The sequence below is a fragment of the Pelophylax lessonae genome (genome assembly GCF_965119305.1).
Source record: "Pelophylax lessonae genome assembly, chromosome: 2".
Classification (NCBI taxonomy): domain Eukaryota; kingdom Metazoa; phylum Chordata; class Amphibia; order Anura; family Ranidae; genus Pelophylax; species Pelophylax lessonae.
This window is the reverse complement of record NC_138769.1, coordinates 466,029,076-466,040,144: the sequence shown is the minus strand read 5'-3', so window position 1 is coordinate 466,040,144 and position 11,069 is coordinate 466,029,076.

Below are 11,069 nucleotides of genomic sequence, written 5' to 3'. Positions count from 1 at the left end.
ATCCATTCCGCCACCTTCTGTGAGACTAACACATACACAAAAACCGGTTTCGGAATGGAACCTGCCAACACCTGAAGATGGTGGGAAAGGGATTCCACCCGCTGTCCACTGGATCCGTAAAAAACTGGGAATCCTCCACAGGCACAAGGGTAGATATTTGTTTAATCTGGAAATAGGATGGTCCACTTTTAGGTGGCACCGTCCAACGGTTGGAAACCTTTTCAGCAAAAGGGTACCGGCGTTTAAAGCCTAACGTGCTTAACGCGCCACCATTGGTCATTCTAAATATCGTGAAAGGTGTAAGGACAAGGGAAAACCCTGTCAGTCTTAGGAGACCTCTGGAAGCCAAAAGCCACCCGCGTCCCCGCCGGCGTGTGCTCATTACAGCAACCTCTTCAGCCTCTGACACCTCCATAGATGGAGAAGGCAGCGGCTGTTTTCGGCTATCGACCTTTTTCATGACTAAGTCAACTTTAGTCGCCAGGCTTTCTAGGGCTGCTGAAATCGTGGCCAGTGACTGCGATCTGGACTGTCCGGAAGTCGCACAGAGTGGGTCTGAAGGTGATTGCACAGTTTAGGACTCCATATTGCGAGTAGCAAAAACCAGAGTACTGTCGCTTTAAGAGTGCAGGGAACCCCTTTAAACTAAACTGACAGCAGAATGTGCAGGAATATGCCTGCAGGGACCCCCAAGTACCTTACCACCTCAGACAAACCGTCCTGATTCTTCCAGCAGCATGGAGAAGACAGGAAGTGACCTTGGCTAGCAGCAAGAAACAAAAGCCCAGGAAGGTCACGCTGCTCAGCATAGCACAGGGGCTACACAAAGATGGATGCACCATACATATCAATAGGAAGCCTCAGGGAAAATGTCAGCCCCCATAGAAGTCTATGGGGAAAATTTCAGATTGCCTACACTTAAGAGGGTGGTGCCCATGGCAAACCATGCGGCCAGGAAACGACACATGAAGGCTCAGGAACCACAACAGGGACCAGCAAGCCCAAGGTACCATATCAACCCCCCCCCCCCCCCGGGCGCCAGATGCTCCAGACACACAGCCACCACAGGGACAGGGAAGGGGGAGGTTTAAGACACACAGACCGGGCACCGGGCAGGCCAGGGGGATCTTTTAGGAGGCACAAATCCCATTTTCTCTTTCGTCCACCGACGGACGTTGCTGCTACTTTAAATCATAGACGGATGGGTAATAAGCCCCTCCCACTAGGAGTTACCAGGTAGAGCCAAAGGCTTTGACATGCCCAGGGGGGCGGGGTCCCTGGGTTATTACCCCTGGCCTCACCGTTGCATCTTCAGTTTTAGCTGCCTGGTTTCAGGAGTGGCCAAATGACTACCTGCTGGGACCTTTTTGTCCTAGCTCTGTGTTAAACGCCTTAATGGGAACCTTTTATATTTTATTTTTTGTTGCTGCTGACTCCAGTTCCTGTGGAATGCCGGCTGGGTTTTGGACTGGCTATATGAGAGCCTTACGGTCTCCCAGTTTGTGCCAGCGAGCGCTTGCAGACCGTAGCTCTGCGCTGGGTCTCCATAGCGACTATAGTCCCACAGACGGGGACTGGCCTGCAGGTGAAACACCCTGCCGGGACGCACACACCTGGCATGCCAGCGTCACAGAGTGCCCTTTGGCCGGCAGCGCCCTCACTGTGGTGCAGAGGCATTCTGTCAGGATGGATAGGCTTGGCTGTTGAGAGCAAGGTGTTAAAGATGGGGGTCTGTCCGATTCTGTGATCTCTACCTTACTTAAGGCTAGGAAGTCAACATCTCTGAAGATTTATCATCGTGATAAGCTTACATTGCTTGGTGCGAATCGCTGAAGCTGCATCCTAGATCCTTTATAAGCAGGATCCTGACCTTTCTACAGAAAGGGATTGACCAACGTTTGCCACTCTTAAGTGTCAGATCTCGGCCTTGGCTGTGTACTTTCAACGCCCTTTGGCTACGCGCTCTTTGATTTGTGCGTTTCTTCAGGGGGTTCGCCATTTGGTTCCCCCCCATGAGGTCTCCGTTACCTCCTTGGGCCTTAATTTGGTTCTATCGGTTCTTTAGAAACCGCCTTTCGAGAACATAAGACGCATTTCCTTGCTCGCTTTGTCGCAGAAAGTTGCCTTTTTGGTGGTTATCACCTCTGCGCGCAGGGTTTCTAAACTAGCGGCGCTATCTTGCCGCTCTCATTATCTGGTAATACACAGGCATAAGGTAGTGTTACGGCCTAATCTGTAGTTTCTTCCTCAGGTGGTTTAAGTCTTCCATCTGAACAAAGTCAGTGCTTCCGTCACTCTGTCCAAAACCTTTACATCCTAAGGAAATTGCCTTGCATTTCTTGAAGGTGGTTTGGGCGTTACGGGTGTATCTGGAGACTGAGTCCTTTCGTAAGTCGGACTCTCTGTGACTACGGATGGACCCCGCAAGGGTCAGGCTGCGTCTGTGGCGACCATCTCTCGATGGATCAGACAGACGGTGGTGAAGGCGTATTCTCTTAAGGGCAAGGTTCCTCCTTTCCCTTTCCCGGGCATTGAGTGCCTCTTGGGCTCAGCGATGCAGGTTTGCAAGGCAGCCACTTGGTCATTTGTACATACGTTCATCAAGTTTTACAGAGTGGATGTGTTGGCATCCTCGGATGCGTCCTTTGGCCGCAAAGTTTTGCAGGCCGCCATTTAACCACTTCTATCCCGCCCACAGCACATTTACTGTTGCAGTCAGGCGCTCCTGGGCAAAGTGATGTAGTACTATGTCGCTCGCTCAGGAGACTCTAGGGGGCGACCGTGCGCCACCGGCGGCACGCTCCCACCCCCGCTCGTTAGCTGGGGAGCCAGCGCGTGTGACCGGTGGCTCTGATTGGCTGGCCACTCACGATCTCCCGCAGCAGAGAGAGAAGGACAGACGACTGATGTAAACACAGCCGCCTGTCATTCTCCCTGAAGTAATCAGAGGCTATGTGATCCTGCTATATAGGACCGCATGTCTCTGTGATTACTTCACAAGCCACACCACCTGACAGTTAGAATCACACCCCTAGGGACACATTTAACCCCTTGATCACCAGTACAGTTAACCCCTTCCCTGCCAGTGTCATTTTTACAGTAACAGTGAATATTTTTAGCACTGGTTACTGTAGTAATGTCACTGGTACCCCCAAAAGTGTCAAAAATGTCAATTAGTGGTTCGATCTGTCCGCCGCAATGTCGCAGTCCCGCAAAAAAAATCGCAGATCGCCGCCATTACTAGTATAAAATGTTACATTTGATTTTTACATATTTTTTTTTTAAATTTTCCATTTCAAAAAATGTGAAAAATATTATTTTTTTTTTTAAATTGTCACTTTTTTTTGTTTATAGCACAGCACAAAAAATAAGAATCGCACAGGTGATCAAATACCACCAAAAGAAAGCTGTTTGTGGGGAAAAAGGACGTCAATTTCGTTTTGGGTACAGAGTCGCACGACCGCGCAATTGTCTGTTAATGTCACACAGTGCTGAATCGCAAAATAGGGCCTGGTCATTGAGCAGCCAAATCCTCTGCGTCTAAAGTGGTTAAGGAGCAGTCTACTTTTCCTTCTCCTTTATGGTTTTGCTACAACTGAGTCCCAGTTATTGTTTGTTGGGCTCCGTGTTATATAAGTGGCTATGTTAGCCGTGGGAATTGCATTCTCTTAAGTTTGTCCCTTCCCCACCCCTCAGTGGTTACTGCTTTTGGACGTCCTATCAGTCTATGATTTAAAGCAGCAGCTACGTCCGTCGCTGGATGAAAGAGAAAATGGGATTTTTACTTACTGTAAAATCCATTTCTCTGAGTCCACCGATGGACGTAGCTCCCACCCCTCTTTTCTCTGAAGAGTTGGGTTTTGGTTATTCACTGCTTGCAACTAAACTGAAGATGCAACGGTGAGGCCAGGGGTAATAACCCAGAGACCCCGCCCCCCTTGGGCGTGTCAAAGCCTTTGGCTCTACCTGATCACTCCTAGTGGGAGGGGCTTATTACCCATCCATCGGATTTAAAGCAGAAGCTACGTCAGTTGGTGGACTCAGAAATATATTTTACGGTAAGTAAAAAAAACAATTTTTTTTGTGAAAAAATACACTTTAATGAATACAAAACAAAATATATATATAACACAATTTTTTTTTATGTTACGCCAAGTCAATAGATACTCAACATGTCATGCTTTAAACTGGTAACCTGTAGGAATTTGTAAAGCGTCACCTATGGGGATTTTTAAGTACTGTAGCTTGCCGCTATTCCAGGAGTGTGCACAATTTTAGAGTTAAAGATAAGGTCCAGTGCTAGAATTTATTGCTCTCGTTCTGACGTTTGCGGTGATACCTCATGTATGTGGTTTGAATGGTGATACCTCATGTATGTGGTTTGAATACTGTTTACATATGTGGGCATGACCTACGTATTCATTCACCACTGCACTCAAGCATGGGGAAGCGTGGCAGCTTAAAAAATTTCTTTTAAATTATTTTTACACGTTTCTTAAAAAAAATGTTTAGATTACTTTTATTCTTATCACAAGGAATAGAAACATCCCTTGTCATAGAAATAAGCAGACAGGTCTTCTACAATGTAAACATTAGATTAAAAAAAATGTATCTCTTGCTTAAAAAAAAAAAAATATATATATATAATGGCCTCTTCTAATGGGCCATACACACTATAGAATTTTCTTTAGACTTACCAAAGCCATATAATATGAGGTCAAACCTAAACACTTTCAATTCGTATGCAATCAGGTAGGCCCTTGCACTACATAGAAAAGGTAAATCTAAAGGAAATCTGACAACAAAAGTTGTATAGTGTGTATCCAGCTTTAAAGTTATCCAGTGGCGAATACACTGCTTGGATCACTTTTTTCGGTTAACCACTTAACCCCTGGAGGATTTGGCTACTCAAAGACCATGGGCTATTTTGCGTTTCGGCACTGCGTGATTTTAACAGACAATTGCGTGGTCGTGCGGCGCTGTACCAAAATGAAATTGACGCCCTTTTTTTTCCCAAAAACAGAGCTTTTTTTTTTTTACTAGTAATGGCGGTGATCTGCGATTTTTTATTTTGCGGGACTGCGACATTGCGGCGGACAGATCGGACCCTTGACTGACATTTTTGACACTTTTGGGGGTACCAGGGACATTACTACAGTAATCAGTGCTATAAATATGCACTGTTACTGTTAAAATGACACTGGCAGGGAAGGGGTTAACTTTATTGGTGATCAGTGGGTTAAATGTATCCCTAGGGGCGTGATTCTAACTGTTGGGGGGCGTGGCCTGTGATGCAACCACAGAGACATCCGATCCTACATAGCAGTTACACCCTGGAGAATGACAGGCGGCTTTGTTTATATCAGCCGCCTGCCTTTCTCCCTCTCCAACTGGAGATCGCAAGTGACCGGCGGACATCGGAGCCGCTGGTCACTCGCGCGGGGATGTTAGTGAACGAGCGGGGAGCGGGAGCGTACCTGCCCCCTAGAGGCTCGTGGGCGAGCGATGTAGCCCTACGTTGTTTTGCCTGTAGGGGGCTGACTGCCGCAGTAAATAGTCGTGATGCGGTCGGAAAGCGGTTAAAGAATCCTTGGTTGAAAGAAGAGGGGGGGGGGATACTGGGGTTATGGCATATTGCTGCAGTCATCAACCTGGTATTCCACTGCCGCCCAAGGATGCTTTTTGTCAATGGCCTGGTTGGCAAGTGGTAAATCAATGAAACAAAAAAAAGTTTATTAGGTTATTTCCTGCGCCTTTTCAAATTAGTTTCATGTTTTTTTTTTTTTTTTTTTTTTGGCATTGTCTGTTTTAAAGCAATGAAAAACATTTGCACAGCACAAGAAAGAACTTGATGACATTCGTTTTTTTTTTTTTTTCTATTTGCACATAATGACTCTGCATGCACCTTCACTGATTGTATTGCTGTGTGAATTTTTTTTTATTAATATAACTACACACTGTTTTCTATTCATACGGGGCCTGATTTGTTAAGTGTGTTGCCCAAAGAAACTCTATGGCACCTGGGAAAATTTACCATTGACAGTGCACTATTGATAGATGAAACTTAATTGAAATATATGTTTTTTTTTGGTTGTACAGCACATGGTACTATAGGCTTTACAGATATGCAGCTACCCTCATGATTAGACACTGGTCAAATCAAAAACACAAAAAAAAAAAAAGCTACGGGGACATCTTCCATATGGGGTATGGAAGATGTCCCCATAGCTCCCCCCCCCCTCCCCCAAAAGCAAGCCTCAGTAGAGATTTAGTGTCCTTAGGTGATGGATGGGTTTTCTCAGAGAAACTTGTGGTTTCTTTTGCTGAAAGATTTCTTCTATTAAGATTCTTGTGTGTGTCAAAGCCACAGTGGCTTTCCTACAGCAGCTTTCCAGATCGGATGACTTCTCGGCTGAGCCTTTGGGGACTGTACCCAGACCCTGCCTGGACGAGGATGTGAGTCTGGCCTATAAAGTGACTTTCTCTATCGTTTCGACAGGCACAGCTTCTTATCTTCATGACTCATAGGGTTATGCTTCTCCTTCTAGGAATAGGCACCAGGAAGGAAAAAAGAAATTCTAGCTCCCTGCTGGGACTTTAGTTAAAAATAAAAAAAATCACAAACTTTCCCTGTTACAGTTAGTTTGTTCCTGAGGACCAAGATCCAGAGGAACTACAATAAAGAGCCGGCTGTGGTTTCGCAATGGATAATCTGGATGCTTAAGGTCTCCCAGCCTGGCCAGTGAGTGTGAGCAGGTTATAGTCCAGAACTAGGCCTCACCACGACCGTGCCCCATTGGATGGAGACGAGCTTGCGAGTGGACAGACTCGCTGGGACCCATCAACCTGGAACACCCTGAGTTGTAGTTTCCTCTTGGCTGACAGCACCCCCATCCCGGGTGTTTCGGAGTGGTGCTCACCTGGTACCGTGGTATGGTGGGTAATATTGTCTCCCCAAACACCATCGCGGGCCCCCTCCCTGGAGTGGTTGGACCTTAGGGGCTCCCTCGCACCCCGGAGGACTAATTTGGTGTACTCTTTGGCATTCCCCTACTGGATTTTACCTGGGGGGCAGTAATAATGCGGCCTTTATGGCGCTTATTTGAGGGGGTTGGATTGTCCTGGGTAGGTCCCTGTAGACCGCATGGTGCGCCAAGGGGGCTGCTGTTTTGCTGTGGTTCATGATAGCGGTGTTCCCATTAGTTTGCATGGGCAGCCATTTTCTATATTTCCCCATTGAGAATGTATGAGCGACCATTTTCTTGAGGTCCCTGGGATGGACAGGCATGCGGCATGGCTGATAATGATAGAGGCAGAGCTTCTCTCTCTTCCTGTGCAGACAGTGTTAGTTTTGTTTTTACACTGATCAGGCTGTATGCTTCTCTCTGGTCTGGTAACCTTCCCTGTGGGTTTTTCCCTCTTCTGCGCTATTGTTACATAATAATCAGGGATTGTGAATCCGCAATAATAGCGGTGAGACAGTGTTTTTTGCGGTCTTAAAGGTACTTCCTCTCAGGAAAGATCTGCTGTCTCAAGTCCAATCTTACATCCTGCTTTACAGTCGCTGGCTTTAACGGTATGGCTGTTGAAAGTCAGGTGTTGAGAGATAGGTCTTTCGGACTCTGTGATTCTTACACTCTTGAAGGCTAGGAAGTCAACGTGCAGGAAGATCTACCATCATACATTTCATGGTGTGAATCGTTGGAAGGTGCACCCTCGCTTGTTTTCGGTCGCTAGGGTTTTGGTCTTTTTGCAGAAAGGGGTTGAACAGCGGTTGGCTTTGGGTACTATTATCAGAGGCCAAGTTTCAGGCTTGGCAATATATTTTATCCACGCATGTCCTAATCTGGACTTTTATCCAGGGAGTGGCCATATGGCTCCTCTGACGATCCCTGTTACCTCCGTGGGATCTAAATCTGGTGTTATCTGTTCTTCAAAAGCCTCCTTTTGAAAAGATTTGGGCGATTTTGCTGCTTGCTTTGTCTCAGAAGGCTGCCTTCTTGGTGGCGATTGCTTCTGCCCACAGGGTATCTGAATTGGCAGCATTGTCTTGCCACCCACCTTATCTGGTACACAGGTATAAGGTGGTACTTCCATCTAATCAGTCGTTCTTTCCTAAGGTGGTTTCTGATTTTCATCTGAATGAAGACATTGTGTTGCCTTCACTTTGCCCTAAACCTCAGCATCCTAAGGAGTATGCCTTGCATTCTTTGGATGTGATTCGAGCGACCAGGGTTTATTTAGAGAACACAGTCTTTTAGAAAATCAGACTTTTTTTTGTCCTTACTGATGGACCTCATAAGGGATTGGCTGCGTCTGCTGCAACCATTTCCAGATGGATCAGGCTGATGGTGGTACAGGCCTATTCACTGAGGGATCAGGTTCCTCCTTTCCCAGTGAAGACTCATTCTATGAGAGCGTTGAGTGCCTCTTGGACTTTTCGCCATTAGGCGTCTGTGCTACAAGTTTGCAAGGCGGCAACTTGGTTGTCTGTGCATACGTTCACAAAATTCTACCAGGTAGATGTGTTGGCATCCGTGGATGCTTCTTTTGGCTGCAAGGTTTTGCAGGCTGCAGTCTAAAAGAGAACTCTGTTTAGTTTCTCTTTGAGGGTTACATTTTTTCCAGGTGCGCTCCCGTTTTTCCTGGTTGGCTAAATTTAGCCATTGGGGAGTTACGCGGTTTCCCCCTCTCATTAGTATACTGCTTTGGGACATCCCTATGAGTCATGAAGATAAGGAGCCGAATCTGTCGATAAACTATAGAGAAAAATGGATTTTTGTAAGAACTTACCGTAAAATCCTTTTCTCTGAAGTTCAACAGATGCAGCACCCGCCCCTCTACTTCTGAGGTATGGGTTTTTTTCTCTTAAAAAAAAAAAACTGCTTGCAATTAAACTGTTTGAGGGGTTATGCCTGCAGGGACAGACCTCATAGGTGTGGTTAGTTTTTTTTTTCCCCTGCCTAGTACCTATTCCTAGGAGGAGCTTAACCCTATGAGTCATGAAGATAAGGAGCTGTGTCTGTCGAACTTCAGAGAAAATGATTTTAGGGTAAGTTCTTACAAAAATCTAATTATGGACACTGAATTCAGCATGGGCACTTACTTGGCACATCATCATGCATGGTGTTGGGTTGGCTGCAGGGTGCTATAGTGGTTCAAGGCTTTTTTTTTTAAAGGTATTTTATTAGTAAAAGAAAAACAAAAAAACACACAAACACCGGTAACAAAACCAATACAGGTACAGGAGTACATCATAAAAATAACAGAAGCGAACATAACAGCTTATCAGTAACTCAGGCTAGATATTCCAGCAATTAAATCAGTCCCCCCGTATTCCCACAGAGCAACAACAAAAAAAAAAAAAAATTTTTTTTTTTTTTCCTTTTCTCTTTTTTTTTTTTTTTTTTTTTTTTTTCTTTTTTTTTTAATGGATAGTTACTATATTTTTATCAAAAATAAAAAAAACCCAAACAGCAACACAACCCTTCACATCATAAATACCCTTAACCACAGTATAGATACCATCTGACCATTAATAAACAGCGAATGAATCTGCTGACACAACCCCTATGGGTGGGGAAAAAAAAAAAAAAAAAAAAAAAAAAGCACACACATTCAATGAAGAAATGCCCAGGGGCAGAGAAAGATCATAGTATAAACCGGACCATCTGAATTCCTCCCCATATATACGGCAGCCCCCAGGGGTCCTAAACCTCAGCCGCTCCCAACACTGATCCAGTCCAGGAGGACCATACCCTACGAAATTTTTTCGGGCACCCCCGGGCCATATAAGTAAGTTTATACATGGGAAGGGCATTATTAACCAGGTCAACCCAAGCGGACACCGTAGGCGGCGCATCTTGTTTCCACCTCAGAGCAATCAATTTCTTGGCATAGAAAAAGAGGATACATATTAAGGTTTTCTGGGACTGCCGAAGACTCTCCTCCTCCAGATTGCCAAGAAGGCACCTATCAGGAGAACAGATATTCGGAAGTGCCAGTTTCTCTTCCATAAAAGTACACACCCCTTTCCAAAAGGACTGAATCACCGGGCACAACCACACCATATGAAAGAAGTCCCCCTTGTCTCCCTGACAGCGGGGACAGGACGGAGAGGGGAGCCTCCCCATCACATAGAGGCGATAAGGGGTATAATATATCCTGTGTAAGTAGTTCAATTGGATAACCCTATCCCCTGCGGCTATCAGCCCATGCGACTGAGCCCCAAGAAGATCTTCCCAATCCACCATTTCCAACTGAGGCAGGTCTGCTTGCCACCTTGCCTGTAAGGTCGCCATTTTCCCTCCCCCATCGCCAAGAAGCAACCCATAGTATCGAGAGATAAGTTTAGTGTGGTCGGAATTCATCAGCTCCTTCTCCAGCCGAGTCGGAACCAGGTGGACCCCCCGAAGTCCAAACTGTGCTGCCACCGCGTGCCTAAGTTGCTGGTACAGAAACCAGCATGTCGAGGGGACCCCCAGCTCCGACCTGAACTCAGCGAAGGTCTTAAACGTATGGTCCGAGAACAACTGATGAGCGTACTTCAAATCAAAGCCCGCCCAACGCCTAGGATCTGCCAATTTATATAGGTCTCGCAATCCCGGATTATACCACAGAGGGGCGTTGGGGGATTCATTAAAAGAGGAGCCTCCCATCCTAGCATTACACATATGAGTAATCCTACATGCCATCCGAATAATCCCAGCTCCCTCCCTCTGATACGGGCCTTTCCTATATAAGGAGTTCAGGAGTGCTTCATAGGATCCCATGACCGCCGCCGAGGCGGTAACCGCCGCATTAGGCAAGTCAGGGAAAAACCAGGCGTGCACATGCGTCAGTTGGGCCGCTAAGTAATAGGATTGGAGGTCCGGAGCCGCCAAACCCCCAGCGTGCGCAGGGAGTTTTAGCGTGCTAAGGGAAATCCTCGCCAGCTTCGCCCCCCACATGAACGACAGCAACAGGGATTCAATACTAACAAACAAGCGTTTGGGCAGATACACCGGGGCCTGCCAGAACAAGTAAAAGAAAACGGGGTAGATATATCATTTTAAATATATTAATTCTGC